The 17181-nt window shown below is 47.7% G+C and overlaps 1 long non-coding RNA gene across 1 annotated transcript in view; it reads left to right on the top strand.

Annotated features, from left to right (window-relative positions):
• The first annotated feature begins 6614 nt into the window (after nt 1-6614).
• Nucleotides 6615-17181, top strand: part of LOC139587457 (uncharacterized) — a 131775-nt gene continuing 121208 nt past the window's right edge. Inside the window, exon 1 of the long non-coding RNA XR_011678401.1 lies at nt 6615-6747. This is a non-coding gene — a long non-coding RNA (uncharacterized lncRNA). The remainder of the gene's footprint in view (nt 6748-17181) is intronic.

A 17181-nucleotide genomic window follows, 5' to 3' on the forward strand; every position in this document is an offset into this window, starting at 1 on the left:
GGCTGTGCTGACAAAATGTGCTCAGAGCTTCTGCTGAAGGGGCTAATTCATAGTTTAGTCAAGTAGCTTTATAACCATGTCTATCATGAAAATTTGTTATCAGCATATTGTTTGAATTACAGATCAATGCACACTGATTTTGGCAAATCTAATTAGATTTGATGGGGAAGAACATGGATGCATTTTCTAAAGCTCCACAGTTCCCATCTTCCTATGCATAATTTCGTTTTGAATTTGTTTAAGAGCAATTAAAAGCTGTGAATGGTGATACTGTGGAGATGTTGGCCATGGTTATCCCAGTTATCCCACTCACTTAACCAAGGCCATCTGTCACCCAACACTGACAGCAAGAGACTGGGAGTCAGAACTCCGGTGCCTCTCAGTTACACCAGTCAGAATCAATGTGTGCTCTCTGTATGGCCTCAGGCAAGGTATTTTACATACCTGCACCACAGTTTACATATCTGTGAACTTGGATATAGCATGCATATATATATATATATATATATATATATATATATATATATATATATGCATCTTAAGGGCATTTTAAGACTTCATTGATCACTACTACTCAGCTGTTTCCATTTCTTCTGCTTCCATGGCAGAACACAACATTGTTTATCATAATTTGAGATATGGCAGGGGCACAGCCTGGTGCTTATCTATCTTTTTGAGTACTGTGGCTGTGCTGCAATTGCTGAAATCTCTTCTTGGTACAGCAAGGATACCAGCAATACAGGTGTTCATCATTATGTCAGGGCTTAAATGGGACATTCTCCAGGCCTACACTGGTGAGCAGCTTATGCACACCACAGATGCCCACACCAGATACTTCTGCCTCCCTGTAGGTCTTTTCTCCAGTACTGGTGGAGTTTCTTTTGTGAATGTTAACCAGTTTGCCTATCTTCATATCCTGTGCCTTGTAGCATAAGAGCAACAGCATCATGACTGTGAAATGGACTTAAAATCCCAGGGCAGTGTCCTGCTGTGGTGCACATCTTTATCTCTGCCATAGGAGCTGGAAAGAAAGGGGCCAGCACAGGCCAAAGGCTCAGGGTACAGCCACTCTCCAGGCAGCAGAGAGATGCAAAGGAAGGTGTTGGACCAGATCTCCCACTTAGAGTGGTGCTGGGCCTTTGTATGAAACATGGGCAGGGGTGCCACTGTCACCAGCTGTGCTAATGAGAGCACAACTCTCCCAGCTGCCTCTGAGGAAGGTCCCATACCTGCAGCCACAAACCAGCCTGTCCAAGCCCCCAGAGGACCCAGCCCCAGTGCCTGCCCCACGGCCGTGCCCACGCAAGCACTGTGGGAAAGTAGAACTTTACACATGAGTGCATAAATAGCAACTGGTCTTGAAAGGAGAAGGACACCAGGTCCAGCACAGGTTTCACACACCATCTCCCACTTCCCTCCTGTTGCTGGAGGAGCACTGTGCATTGCCCAAAGCTCAGGTTGTGGCTTGGATGTGTCAACAGGCCTGTCATGACAGTCCATGGGCTGCCAGTGTCACTCTCCCTTGAAAATTGTTCACATGAATGTTGTATATTTGTTATAGATGAAGAGATTAGTGTAAAGGCTAAAAAAGGAAAGTAAACATAACGGGAAGGACCCTGGGGATACCGCAGTGGTGTCTGCCAGCTTGGCTGGTCCAACCTGTTTATAATGTCTAACACAATCACAGGTGCCAAAGAGTAACTGACAAGTTAAACAGTTTCCTCTTTGAGATTTAGCAACAGGATCTTTGTGTGAGGAAAGCAGAGATCTTACTGTTTTCCCTGGAGCTGGATCCTTCAGAAATAGGGAAGCAGTCCCCAGGCTCTCCTCTGGAGGCTGGTGGCATTTCACCTGCTCTGTGCATCCTCTGCTGATGTTGAGACAGCAGTTCTGTGTGGGCTCAGGGCTCCCTGTGACCAGCCCTATGGCCCTTATCCCTCATCCAAGGGTATCTCCATGTCCATGGTTTTCTATCCCTGCTGACAGCACCACTTGCCACTTCCTCTCCCAGGCATGCAACTTCCCTTATGATCTTTCACCCTTCAGACAAAACAAACTCCTTCTCCCCAAGGATTTAGTCAGTGCCTTTCTCAGGAGCTTCCTGGGAAATCTGGCTGGGACCTGAATGGTGCTGCCTCCCTGTCTCTTGAATTCTCTCTTGTTTCTTGTTCACAGAATTTATTTTATTTTTTAATAATGATGTAAAACCTTTGGCACATAGTTTTGTTATCCCTCCCCCAAACTCAAGTGTGGTCATCTCTGGGTCTACTTTCCAACGTCAGTAATGCAGACATTTGGTTTCACTTTATTCCAGGGCTTTCTTCTTTCTTAAATCACATTCAAGATAGTAATTTTAAATGCTCTTCATAATCTCTAATGCAGTTTTTGTACCTCTCTACTAGTTCAGTCTTGCTGCACATGCAGAAAGACATCTCTTTGAAAAGTCATGTTTCTTTTTTTTTAAATTGTATTTTATGCCACAAGCTTGGGGACTATATGGAGCATCTGAGTCACATGCTTCTGTAGCTGGTAGCTGGGCATCAGTGATAAGTTTGTTATTTTTGTGCTTCATACCAACCCTGAATATCCCCTTTCTCTGCTCTGGAGTCACATCTAAGCTACCCAGAGTCTGTTCTTCATCTCACATTGAACACTGAGAGGGCACAGAAGGGCAGTGGAAGTCTTTCCAGCAGCTTCATAAACTTTCCAGTTTTTATTTTTTCTGTTATTGCCTCCTGCTCCTGGCTCTTGGAGCTTCACCACCGAAATCACAGGTGAGTCAGCATCACCTAGAGATGGATCACTGTTGGGGTACAGGAATGCCTTTTCTTTAAATTAACATGAGTACTTAAATTCGAAGACTGGGAAAAGAAATTAATTATAATAAGCACCATTGCATTTTACCATTGTTTTATCACAGAATTAACTTGATATTGGTAAATATAGCAGAGAAGTATGTGTAAGAGTGAGGACAAGCGCTGGTGGTATCAAATCATAACACCTGCTGCAGAACAAATGGGTGTAACTGGCTGTAAATGCATTCAGGATGACAATTAGGTGGTTTCTAATCTTCAGGGAAGAAAAGTTCCAAGATAATATCCAAGAAGGTGAAGTGAGGACAAGACACTGATGTTCAAGTTAATGTCTTTGTGGGCAGGCTGGTGCAAAATGCTGGTTTCTACTGGGAGAGGAGCAGATGCAATGACCTAACCTTTCCTCCTGAGTGTCTGAGATGACTGAGGGTTTTTTGGAGAGCTCTGGAATTAACCTGGAACAAGTTTAATCCCTGGATGAGGGAAGGTATAATTACTGCTATGATTACACACTCAGCTGTTTTTTCTGCTGTGTCTCTCCATGGCCCATGTGTGCAGGGAATGTCTGGTGGTTTGCTCCAGCCTCTGCTGCACCTACCTGTCCTGGCTGATGACACTTCACTTTCCAGCTGCCTGTGGTGACCAGATGGGAGCTGTCACCTCCACACTCTAGTAACCTCAAAGAACACATCACAGCTCCCCTTGGCTCCACTGGCACAGATTAAGAAGCACGCATGTGATGCCTGCTGCCAGCAAAGCTTGCGGGGTCACAGGCGGGGAAGCCGAAGCAGAGTGCTGGAGGGTGGAATGCTTCAGCTGCCACAGGCTCGTTGCAGCCTGACCCCTGATCTTTGCCTCAGATCTTCTTTTGGCCTCGAAAGAGCATGTTGCATCAGTTGGCCTTGACTTTGCTCTGTTTAATTTGCAGAGGTGAACTTAGAGCAATGCAATTGCCTTGTGTAAGTGCGCTAAGCTGTCGTAAGAATGATTACACTTGAGTGCTTTATTGATATGAGACTATTCAGATCACATTACGAGAGGATTTTTATAGTACAAACACTAGATAGCCTGCAGGGCTGAGTGATAAGAGCACAAGGCATATTCTACATGCCTGTGGAAATGGGTCTTTTTATTTTTCCGGCACTGAGACACCCTGGGTGGGATGGAAACTGCGAGTCTCCCCTGGTTACTGAGGCCCCAACTCTGCCATCACAGGGGGAAATGCTTGGTGGTCACTGCCCTCCCCCTGCCAGCCTCCCTGCAAAGGTATAAGGGTGGTCTGTGAATTTTTATGGGATGTGGGGTCTGACTTCCAAACCCCAGGACTGCCTTGCAGGGGAGGCGAACAGCATGTCCTTGTGCCATGGGTCACAGAGGAGCCACATCTGGGTAACCTCGTGTGACCATCATCTGACTTCTCTGTGTGTCAACAGGCAGGCAAACATTTTCACCCCTCTTCATGATATTTTCTTGGTTTTGTCATGCCAGGAATTGGACATGAAGTACCTATCTCTTGTCGTGGCACTCAGAGTTGTGTTCACAGCCATGCTGCTGGTGCTCGTAAATACCTGGGCAAGTCTGTGGCATCAGGAAAACCTCTATTAATTTGAGCTGATATTTTAACAGGAGATTCTCTATGTTTTTTGCCAAGGAAGTAAGGGAGTCCTAGGGAGAGAGGAATGAAAACTCAATTTTCAGAGCTACTTGATTCATATTTCTCTTCTGCTCTGGCCACCGGGAGATGTGAAAGAACCATCAGGGCCCCATTTAAGGGCAATGCACATGTGAAAGCAAAATAATAGTTTTATGCCACTGCTTCTCCCAAACTCTGGAGAGGGAATGGGCTTGGAGAAAAAAGTGTGTCAGACTGCTCCAGAAAAAATTGTGTCAGTGTGCTCCACAATAAAATGTGTCAGGGTGCTCCAACACCTGGCTCTTTTCAGCTGATAAAATGAACCTTTGGTCTCATGAGTAACCTTAGATTTTGATCTTTCTCTTGAGTTCACTGACCTTGGGAAGTCATTTATTTAGGACTTGGTCTCCAGCCAGTTGTAGGAGTATGGCCCAAAGTGATCTTCTCCGCCTCTCTTCCTCTGCAGCAGTTTGCTGAAAGGGACAGCACAAAACCTTTAATCTACCTGCTCAGCAGGGCTCCCACCCCTCTTACCATGAGCATGGAAAGCCTCTTTTTTCAGGCCAATGTTGTATCTTGTTAAATTGCAGGACCACAGAGTTGCAGCTTGGATTTATACCCTAATTTTGTGCCTTTTGCACAAGCACTCACTTCTCCTGTCACAGGGTAGTTTTTGCAGATCAGCTCTTTCTTGAAATAGTCAAAGCATTGTAGGGGAGCTGGGAACATATTTACTAATTGAATGGAGCAGCATGTGTTACCCACATGGAGATGTCACTATGCTGGGTAGATAGAGACAGGCTCAGTGCAGAGGCTGATCAGGCTGGTGTGGCAGTGGCAGCTCCCAGGCTGGGCACCACAACCCACACAGATGCCAGCACCCTCTCAGGTTGTAGACACTGCAGAAGTGACATTGCAGCTCCCACCTCGCTGCAAAGGTGCTGCCACATCAGGATTCTAGGTTCCCTCCTGGAAAGAGCAATAGCAGTATGGAGAAAAATCTCACATAGCACTGCAGCTTCTACTTCATTTTGGGTTCAGCCTGGAATCAAGAGGATACATTTCATTTTTTTTCTTAGTTTGTTAAAAAAAAGTAAAAAATGCAAAGAAAACTTGTTCCATCCATATACTGGAGATTTGCTCTTTTCCTGTTTCAACAGTCTGCAGCCTGTTCTGTATTCTCAATGTTCTCTCTTCAAGTTCTGGAGGGCTGCAAAGATACTTTCTACATTTGTATGTGGAATGCTTATATCCTTCTCTCCTGTGATAATTTGGAGACAGACATGATAAGTAAGTACTTGGGAGAATGGTATTGAAAAGAAAAAAAAAAAAGAGTTCTATAAGAAGCAAATTCGCAGTGTTTGGGAGAAACGTGGCCAAAGGCTTCTCTTGGTGTGAAGAGGACGGGCAGTGAAGGCTCCCGTGCTGCCCATCCGCAGATGCTGAAGCTGATTCCGCTCTTCCGCGGCACCTGCCTGTCCGAGGGAGCGGGACAGGGTCCCGTAACCTCCCTGTGCACGCTGCGCGCCTCCGCGCCGGCTTCCCCGGAAAAAATCTGGTCTTTTACTTAAATAATTAAATTTCAAGGTACGCCGAGGCTCGGCCGTACTGGCATTGCGGTGCGATGCGGGCGGTGCGGAGCGATGCCATGCGGTGCGGTGCCGGCAGCTCTGTTCTGTGCGGTGCCGGCGGTGCAATGCGGAGCGGTGCCGGCGGTGGGATGCGGGGCGGTGGGGGGATGCGGGGCAGGAGCGCTGAGGGGGCGGTGGGATGCGGTGGAGAGGACGTGGGATGCAGTGGGATGCGGGGCAGGAGCGCGGGACTGGCGGTGGATGCGAAGCGGTGGGATGCAGTGGGATGCGGGGCGTTGGGATGCGGTGGGATGCGGGGCAGGAGCGCGGGGCTGGCGGCGGATGCGGGGCGTTGGGATGCTGTGGGATGCGGTGGGATGCGGCGGGATGCGGGCAGGAGCACGGGGCTGGCGGTGGGATGCGGGCAGGAGCGCGGGGCGGGCGGGGGGATGCGGTGGGATGCGGTGGATGCGGTGGGATGCGGCGGAGCTGGCTGCTCCCGCTGCTGTCGCTGCTCTCTCGCTGCTGTCGCTGCCCCGGGCTGCGGCCGCGGGCGGCGGGGGGCGGTGACGTCACAGAGCGGCTCGCCAGCACAACGTTCCATTGAGGCGAGCGCGTGCTCGGGCGAGCACATGGGCAGCGGGGCCCGCTCCGCTCCGCGCCCGCCGCTCCGCCCGGCCCGGCCCGGCCCGGCCCGGCCCGGCCGACCCCTGCCCGCAGCGGGGCCGCGGTGAGTACCGGGGCCGCAGCGAGGCGGCGGGGCGCGGGGACAGGGGGTATTTATTTGTTTATTCTGCTTTTGCCTTTACTTTGCCCAGCCCCCCCCCCCCCCGCGTTGTTATCCGAGTCCCCGGCGGGGCGTGCGGGTCGCGGAGCCCGGGCGCGGGGGCAGCGCGGATGGGGGAGGGGACGGTGCATTTCGTGTTATTTATTTATCTTTGTTAATGCGCTGGGTCGCCCGTGGCCTAAAAATACCAACTGCACGCCGCGACCCGTGCGGATGGGGAGGAGACGGGACCGGGGCACCGTCCGACGGCAAACACGGCCGCGATGGGACCGGCGCGGCTCGGAGTGACCCGCAGCGATGCGCCCATCCCCCGCAGCTCCCCCACCCCGGGCTGCCGGACCCGGGGAAGGAGGGAGCGGGGACGAAGAAATGGGTGCGTCCCGAGGTGTGGGGAGACCCCCGGTGCAGGGAGGTGACGGGGTGTCCCCGCAGTGCGGGGCCGGACGAGCTCTCGGTGACTGCGCGGAAAATGCGCGCAGCGCGCAGGCCGGGGCGCGGAGCCGGCCTGCAGCCTGCCCTGCAGCCTGTCCTGATGCCTACCCTGCAGCCGGCCCTCCAGCCTGCCCTGCTGCCTGTCCTGCAGCCTATCCTGCAGCCGGCCCTCCATCCTGCCCTGCAGCCTGTCCTGCAGCCGGCCCTCCTGCCTGCCCTCTCTCCCTGCCCTCTGCCTACCCTGCTGCCTGCCCTCCTGCCTGCCCTCTGCCTACCCTGCTGCCTGCCCTCCTGCCTGCCCTCTGCCTGCCCTGCTGCCTGCCCTGCAGCCTGCCCTCCTGCCTGCCCTGCTGCGTGCCCTGCTCCCTGCCCTCTCTGCCTGCTGCTGCCTCAATTCATCTTTAACCCGCAGCTTGGCCTGGTCTCCGTTAGTGTGTTAGGCCTGGTCCAGAGCTGGGTGTCAGGAGGGCCAGAGGAATGGATTGGGAAGATTCTTTGCATGTTCCATGGACCGTTTCTACAAACGATTTTTTAGGCCGTCTTTTCCTCAAAAAGTTGTTTGGGGCTTTGGAGTACTTTAATAGGCCTCATTTTATTTTTATACCTAAATAATACTGATGTGTTTCCATTGAGAGGATGGGTGCTTTAGGACTTGGATGTCAGTCTATTAAACTGTTGGTTGCTGCATCTTAAAATATCGTGCAGAGAAATACCAGCCGAACCGAGAATTGAATCTGAGCGATGCTGCAGGCCTTCAGTGAGATCTTTTTAATCGCATCCTTGTTGGCAAGTTTAGACATGTTCTCCTGGCCACATATCTGGTCAGACACACTGAGTCATGAGCCCTACACTAGTTCCTCTTTATCAATACGTTAAAAAAATTGTGTTATTTAAGTCATTGATTTGGAACAAAAGAGCTTTTCTGAGGGTGTATTAGAATATGTTAACCATTGCAAAATATGAAGAATACAATCATGTTACCATACATGTTACAGCTGCATGAGATGAGAGTGTTTATTTCTTCACGAGACCACTTTGCACCAACTGCAGTCCACTGCTGTGGATTATTTTAAGAGTACTTAAATACATCGTGGCAAATTAGGTGGGTATTAAAAAATGCAGCTCTGAAGTGTGGACATCACTAATAAATAAGCATAAACTGTTACACTTAATATTGTGTCATAAACATCCAGTTTCCTTTCAAATGTGATTTTTAAAATTATTTAACAAATATGTGTTTTCCAAGCACGAGGCAGTAAGATGCTCTTTTGTGCTAGGGGCTGCATATCTCGATAAATGCCAGCTTGCAGCCTCAGGGGTTCAAGTCATTTTATATTCACTAAGCATCATTTTAGGAATGCACCTCTAACTTTATTCTTTCCCCCTCACTCTTCTGTCTCATAGCATTAAGTCAGGAGTATGGCTTAGAGCTACCTTGGGTAATTCGGATTGGTCTGACTGTGCCTCTGTGCATTTGAAGTTATATTAAGGTAATTAGTGGTACAGGTGCAGTTTGTCAGGCAGTGGGAACGCCTCTGTGCCTGTTTGGAGTGCAATATCCATGTGTGTCTCGCATCCCTGGGAGAGGGGCTGCGTGCACAGGGGCAGCAGGAGCAGTGCCAGCCCCTGCCTGTGCTCGGCCTGGAGGATCTGGCATCGTTTGCCTCGGCTCGCTGATGGCCTGGAGGATCTGGCATCGTTTGCCTCGGCTCGCTGATGGCCTGGAGGATCTGGCATCGTTGGCCTCGGCTCGCTGATGTCCGGCGGCGTCAGAGCCGTCTGCAGGCACAGGAATAAGGAAGGGCTCAGGCCTGCCTCTGTCGAAGGGCCTGTCTGCTGCAGAGAGGAATCGTGTGTTCAGGTAGTTTGTAAACTGAAATATTTCCTTCCCGGGTGAAAGTGTACATTTGGAATATAACTTTGGCCTGAGCTGACGGATTTAAGGGGTGAGGGTGAGTTGTGTGTCCGGATGGCAGCGCGGTTCTGCAGCTCTGTGTTATGGTGTGCTCTCTCTCTGTGCCCTGCACAACCAGAGCCCAGCTTTTTGTTTCATTAAGGACTTTGGTGTTCTAAGATTGGATCTTATGCTTAACTCTTTGCAAGATTTGAACCATATCTTCCTGTTTTTAATCAGAATGCTTTACAAAGGCAGCCTGTGCTTCCTGGCTGTATATATTTCATTCACTTTTTTGTATGAGAAATTGCTGTCAGGGGAAGCTGATGTGGAGCAAGGCTAGGGGAAAGAAAATACCCGGTATTTTCAGGCTATTGGTGCATCTTGTGTTGGTTTAGCACCTTTCAGCTGAATGTGTTCAGTGCATTATTGCAGTATCACATTTTCTACAGGCCTCTTTCTACACGCTTTTTCAGTAATTATGCTGGTGCAGCTCTACTCAGAATTGCAAGGTCGTGCTTACAAGTGTGACAGCTTAAATAATATTTTTCCCCATTGGTCTATGCAGACAATAGTGCTGGCAAACCATGGGAAAATGGTGTTTTTTCCTGTGACATGGGAGGCATTTCTGCTGCTTGCTGGATTACTGGGGGTTGTCTTTGGCTCCCAGCAGATCAATTTAGTGAAGTCTGGTGTCAGGAACTCGTGGTGCAGTGCACTGCAGCTGTATGCCGAGCAGTTCAGCAGTGCAAATGGGTCCTTCAGAGCCTCAGTGGAGTCTCTGTGCTGCTCTCAGTGCATCGCTGCTGGGATGGAGATGCTGGGATGGTGGGCACGACACCCTGACCTCTCAGTGCTGGCCAGGGGTGGTGTGATGTCCTGCTTTGTGATCCAAGAGGGATGCAGAGCTGCAAACTGAGCTGGCAGAGAGGAAGATGCATCCCTGGTCAGGAAGCTTTTGCCTTTCTGCAACAAGGTGATACTGATCTTATTTTGAAGGACAGCGTGTTGTTTTCTGTCTCCTTCATGGCTGGTAGCTTTAGTAGCTTTAATTCTGAACACCTGCAGGCTCCTAGTGAGATTTATGAAGAGTGAGGAGGGAATAAAAACATAGTCTGTTTCTTGGACTCAGTATCACTGCCTCTAGGCATGTTTTCCCTCGTCACAGCTGCATCTGCTCCTGAGATTGTCCATCTTCTTATATAGCAAAGTGCTCAGTGCTCTGGGGAGCAGTGCTGCTGTGTGCCTGCTTATGGCATCATTGTACCTGGGGGTGCAGTGCCTGCCATTTGCTCACTTTGTGGGTACAGTTCTGTGGAGGAGAGCATTTTTTTGGGCTACCAGTGTTGCAGTTAAGGAGTGTTCTCAGTTCTCTCTCTGGCAAGTGCCAGAGATTGTTTAAAACAGGGCTTGCTGGTGGTGGTTTTTTCCCTGTTGCTTCAAGGGTGACAGATAAAAGCACTGAGATGGTTACCTGGAGCATCAACTCTCCTCAGCTGAGCACAGCAGCCTGCTGTGACAAACACTGGGGCTGGCCAGGCATTTGGAGTGGTCTGGATGTGTGTGATCTAAAACATCCAGATGTGTATGATCTGAATGCCTTTTAATGCCTGCCTGGATGGTCTCATTCATTATGTGAATTCAAGGTATGGATGTGAACATCAGCATGGAGCTCTATCCTGCAAATCAGGGAAGGATACCCTGAGCACTGGGGGTTGTATACTGGTTGAGTATCACCCAGGTTTTCCTGTCAGGTTTGTCCCACCCCTTCTGATGCCTGTGCTGTCACATCTTCATTGCTATTGGTATCTTACATTTGTCAGCAGATACTACAGTTGAATCTCCAATCACCTCAAAGGAAAAATGGTCCATGAATTCCTGCTGATACAGTGCATCATGCAGGAAGGAGATCTCAAATGCAGCAGTGACAAGCAGAGCTAGAATCAGTGCCTGGTAAATGATTCAAATCAGAATTTATGGTGAATTAGAAATTAAAAGCAAGAGTGATTTGCTGCTAGAACAAATTGCCAAGACAAGGGGCAAATTCTGTCTTTCAGTCATTTCCGCCTTAAAACCTGAGTCGGAAAGAGCCGTAGAAGCAGGTTTGTATAAAAATTACTGGGTAGGTTCCTGCAAATCTGCTCATTACAAAGTCCCTGGCTGGTGGAGGGGAGGTTTGACCATGCCCCCCACACTGTGAGGTTGGGTTGTGCAGGTGTTGGGAGCCCACCTGTGCTGCTGGGGAGTGGGCTGAGCCGAGCTGAGCTGCTGCGTGGGGCACTGGGACAAGGAAGAGCAGCCCAAAGCCTTGGAAGGACTGTGTGTTTGCATGCAAAGGTGTCATTGCACAGCAGAGTGTCTTTGGCATGAGATATTTTGGAAATCAGCCTTTTGTCACCTCTTTTATTGTCTCAGGCAGGAATACCCAATGCCAGATCATGCATCTGACCAAGAGCTGCAGGATTTTGGGAACTTTTGAGGGGTGAGGTTTACATCACTGGGGTTATCATCTATAAGGTAGGGGCTTTTTCAGGCACAGGACCCAGCTCCTCTTCTGGAGGTAAGAGTGAATGGCAGAGAAGCCTAAAGAAAGCCTGAAAAGCTCTACTGTTTTGGGGAGTGGAGGTCCCTACTGCAAGAGCAGTACCTGGAGCTGTAGGCTGTTTCCTTAGAGGCAGGTACACAACAGAGCTGATTGGCAAGACTACATCTCCTCATGTGGATTTGTAAGCAGCTTGTAGAGACCCTCCGCCCAGTGTGGGTTATGTTGGGAGCCCCCAGACTTTGAAGGTGTCTAGTGCATGGATTTTAAGGTGGAAAACTCAGGTTTCCTAACCACCCATCATCATCATCTTCCATTTGTCCAGCTGGATGGTCCAGTCTGCTTTTCCCAGCTATTCCGTGCTGCCTGGCTTCCATGAGTGCCTGCTGGCTGCCTGCCTCATCTGTGTTTAGCTTTACTGCAGGAATGGGGCTGGGTAAGGGGTATGTCAGCCCAGTAACACCTTTGGTGTGGATGCAGAATCCTGATTTTTTACTTGGAATTCGTTGAAGCCATCAGGTTGGTACTGCTGTAAGTTCTCTTGCTCTAGGGGACTTCTGTAACAGGTTTGAAGTTATTCCCAAGCAGGCAAGGGACAGGTTGTGTGCTGCCTGCTGAACTGCAGTATTCCTGTTGTCTTGGGTAATTTTGTACCTTTCCTGAATTCCCAACAGCTGGATTTAAGAGGTTGTTTGCCTCATTTTTTCCCTCCCTGTCAGGAGAACAAAAACTTTGGATTTTTTCACCAGAGCTGCAGGAGTGGTGATCTGTGAGGTCCTGTGTAGATCTCAGCTGGCTGGGGAGCTGTTGCCAGCAACTTAGAAGGAGAAGAAACATCCCACTGAGGAGTATAATTTTTTTTTAAAAAGCAGCAACCTGCAACTCTTGATTAGCACTTTGTATTTTGAGGCCTAGATTTGATTGTACTGCAACCATCTCATCTTGAACATGTTGGCTGAGCAAAGTTCCAGCCAAAGGAAAATAAATTGCATTGCTTTGCACAGTTCCCTGCCCAGGCAGGGAGTGAGCCCTGAATGCACAAGTGGAAGGGGCATGCTGGCTGTGCAGGAGGCTGGAGACTCCTACAGCCTCTGTAGCTTTAGGAAAAGTGGCTTTTTCTAGGTGTGTTTCAGCGAGGTGCTGTGTTGTTGCAGCTTAGTGTCAGATCAGGTATCACTGTCCCTGCCTGTGGTGCAGCTCTGGGTTCCTGTGGTGCTGTGTGTGCTCCTTTACATGGTGGAAACAGCAGTCCTGGGCTCCTGGCTGAGCCTGTGGGATGTGGAGCAATCACAAAAGCCCAGACTGTGCTTGAACCCTTGACATCTCCCTGACTGGATAAGGCACAGGTCCCTCTTTGATGATATTGATGTTTGGTATTATTATTATTATTATTATTATTATTATTATTATTATCCTCATCAGTGTAACTATCATTACTGTTTTATAAGCTATGTTGTAAAGATAATGTTTATTGTACAATTATGTAGTCATGCTATAGCAGTTTCTAGAAGTGATGTACCAAAACCCATTTATGCTTCAGCTGGGGTTGTAAATAGGTAGTCACAGCTATCAGTGACTAATTTAACACACAGAGCAGAAGGCTACCATCCTTCTGGAAATCTTTCCATCCTTTTGGAAATATTTAGCAATCTTTCCAGTCCTATTTGAATGATAATAATGTTTTTTTTTAGTTTTGATCCTCCTTCATAAGAGTAGGAAAGTCTGAAATACATTTTCCCAGAAGTTTTTGTTGGGGGAGCAAGCCAAGAGCTTCATGCTGTGGCACAGGCAACTGGAATACTGCTCAGGGGTTTTAGAAGATGATGTTTGCTGAATCCTTGGATTTACAGGTATCTCATATCTGGTTTTGGTTCTTAGTTAGATTTTGGGGGTGAGCAAAGCTTTATACATTTCTTAACTGCTAAAAAGCTGCTGTTAGATTATTTAAAAATGCTAATAAAAATATACATGTGTTTGGTGTTACAGAGGAAAATAATCAGCCTTGTTTATCAGCTGGGAGGCTGGACTGGAGAACCCAGAGGGTTCTTCCCACCAGCATGTCTGTTTTTTTGGTAACTGAGGCAAAACTGAAAAGCTGAGCTTTGGGTCTCCATTTGTGGAAAAGGTGGAAGGAGGCCCAGCTTTCCTGAATACACAAGAAGAGTGAATAAATATGATTAAGATAAACAGGTTCAGAGGGGAAATTTTTCTTGTAAAGTTTTCTTTATCTTGAGTTGTTAGTACAAAGACCCACCAGTTCTGCTTGATACAAGCATCTTGAAAACATGATGGGGTTCCCGGTGATCGGTTATGGGGAGAGTTTGGTAGTTCAACAAACCATCTTTCTCCTCCCAGCTTCTATGCTTCTGCTTGACTCTTTCATTTGCACATGTGTCAGGACAGCCACTCTCTCCTATATGGCTGTTCACAGCATAAAGTAGCAGATTTCTAATGTCAGGTGGACCTCAGAGCCTCATGGAAATGGTTGAGCTCCTGTGGTCAACATGATCAGAAATTGCAGTGGTGACTTGTGTAGGTGTTCTTTAAGGGGCAGGTCTGGTGGCTGCAACCAACACAACCAGACAGAAAAAAAGCTTTTGAAAACTTCTTCCTAAGCAGCTGCATGTTTCAAGTGCAAATGTTGAAGGTCTGGAAATAAGACCTTCCCTAGCTGCTATTTTACTGTGGCAGGTGAGAGTGAGTACTGGTTTTTCATCTTTCATAACACAGTCAATGGCCATTCTTCATTTGGAGAAGAAAAGGGAAGGGAAATTAGCAGTGATTTTGTAATTTTAATTTTAAGTGTATCAAGTACAATCTACAGGTTACTAGGTACTAGTTTGGGTGTGACTATCTTTGAGATAGGTTGTAGGCTGTTCAGGGCTCAAGAGGTTGCTAATAGCATCAGGCATATAGCACAACATTACATTTCCTGGGGGTTCAGCCTGTACCCCTCTGTGGGTACCCACTGCTCCTGCTTTCCTTAAAGATCCTGATGACCTGAGAGATTTTTACCAAATATCTTATTTTGCAGGATATTTTTAATAACTTTTAATGATTATTTTTCTTGGCTGCTTTTATGAGACAAATTACAATAAATAGGATTTAAATTCTGTACATCCCTCTGTTAATTAACACCACCTCATGGATCACAGCAGCAGGGTAGGGGAATGGATGGCAGGAATCCAACAACCTTCAGTCACTTTTCCTGATCCACTAAGATAGAGAGAGCTTACAGTTGTTCTTGATAATGCATTTCATCTTCTTGTAATAATATTAGGAGTGTTTATGTTCAGGTGATAAATACCTGTATCTTGTTCTGCTTAGCAAATCTGGATGCTGAGCAGGTAAAAATGTTGTCTCCACTGTGGCAGCAGAAAGACAGCTCAGGCTGTGAAGGTGCAAGATACCATCAGGGATGGGCTGACATGGGATCCATGCTCTCTAGAAAACCAGGACTAAATCCCTTTAAGGTTTCCCTGAAGTGTGACAAAACCCGTAGACCCATGAAATACTGCTTATATCATTAATATTTTATTTGAAGATATTCAGGGATTTCAATGCCCATTAGAAGCTGCCAGGCATTAAGGCTGAACTCCTGTGGCTGCAGCTTCACCAGAGGCTTGGCCAGCAGAGCAGTTCTGCACAGAGACTCCTGATGTCCTTCCACAGTGGCAGGGCACAGTGGCACCAGAAAAAGGAGCTTGAAGTCACCTATAAGTTCTTTGAAGTGTCTGGTACCACAGGAAAAATGATGAGATTTCCTCCTCCCACCAGTCTTGGTACGTGGAGCCCCACACTGCCCTGCAGGAGGTGACCTGGCAGCCCAGGCCCAGGTGGCCACAGTGTGAAGATCATCTGTTTGAGCTTTTTTTATCCAGCTGCTGCCAGGGAGCCAAGTTCTGAATGCTGTTGGCTCATTGATGAGGAAGAACTCTCTGAGCTCCAGCAGTGCCCAAGAGCATGGGGAAGGGGGTGAAGGCCCTGCTGCTGCCCTGCTGACCACAGGTGGTCTGTTGAGTGGGAGGGTTAGGAGTGCCCTTGACTTTCTCCTGGTGATAAACTTTCTTCTTCTGGTGTTTCTTTAATCTCTAGTTGTTTGGCAGGTCCAGCACCTCTTCATGGGAAGAGTCCTGGTCTTGTCCTTGACATTTGCTGTGTCCTGGCTTGACAGCAGCAGTGACATACTTGTGTAGGGGGCCTGTGAGTGAAGGGAGCATCAGCCCATCCAGGAAGCTGCAGCCTGTTTCGGCTGTGTGTCTTTCTTTGCTGGCTTCTGTTGGAAATACAGATAAAGTTTTGAGGTCTTTTGATCTCCTGTTAGTGTGCTCCCTGAATTGCCTCAGGTAGCAGGAAGAATGCTTAAAACTTTGTGCCAAAGGCCACAGGAACTTTCTGCAAGGATATGAAGCTCTCTGAGGGTCCAGTTTTGCATAAATTGTGCAACCTCAAGAAATAAGGATCACCACAAACCTCATAATATTCTGCTCCAAGTTATGTTCAACTGAAGGTCCTTCTCCTAAATATATAGCAATGTTTTGTATGATGTTTAAAGACAGTTAAGGAGCACACAAGCAGACCAAGACCCTCCACTGCTGGGTTGGAGGAAGGAAGAGAAAGAATGTGTATCAGATGTTAGTTCATCAGCTAATACAGTGCCCAGAAGATAATATGGTAATGACTGCAGTGTTTAACCAGCATTGAGAAAAATGCCTCTGACTGCTGTTCCAGTTGCCTGCAGTGGTTTGAGACTTTCAGGAATATAAAAAAAAGTTAGTTATAAAAAAAATTGCAAGAATAAGGTAGGGATGTCCTTAACTCTGCCCTCCCTTTCTTCACCCATTTCAAACTAGGATTAATTATTAGAATTTTTTTGCATTCAGAAGACTGGTTTGTAGCACCTTGTTGCATGAACAGGTTCGAGCAAGCTCTACTATTTTGCAGATGTGTTACATGTTAAACTTTTTTTTTTTTTAAACTATGTTGCCTCATTTATCACCGGGGGATGGTCTCACAGATTCCAAGTAAATTGATACAGGACTCTTAGTTCTCATCTGTTTTATGTGTCTCAAAATGTGGTATTTAAACAAACTAGCAGTTAGAAGAGGAATCTTGAAGTCAAGATCATGATGGACATTGTGGCCACTTTAGTTAGGGGTTGTTTCTGTGTGGTTTGATGGATGTGGTGGTTCTGATGTGGGCTACTGCTTGCTGCTGGTTGTTTCAGTAATGGGGGATCTTTACACCATACCCATTAGTGGTTTAAGCAGGAGTTCAGAGAACAGGGAATAGCTGGGTCTTCGCTCTCAGTGTGTTGTGGTTGATCCCTTCCCAGCTTCCTGTCTAAAGTAGGATTCTTAGATGTGCCCATCCAGGATTGCCATGTATGGTGAGTTGACAGTGTCTCCTTTGGCATGGCTCCATTCTGGTCAGCCTGCCTTATTTGTTTCTGCTTCTATCTTTATCTTGGTTTTACCCTAGGTCATTGGGTCTCTGGGACAGGGTCTGA

Source organism: Agelaius tricolor, unplaced genomic scaffold (genome assembly GCF_023055355.1).
Source record: "Agelaius tricolor isolate 1412-34295 unplaced genomic scaffold, bAgeTri1.0.p SCAF_2, whole genome shotgun sequence".
Classification (NCBI taxonomy): Eukaryota; Metazoa; Chordata; class Aves; order Passeriformes; family Icteridae; genus Agelaius; species Agelaius tricolor.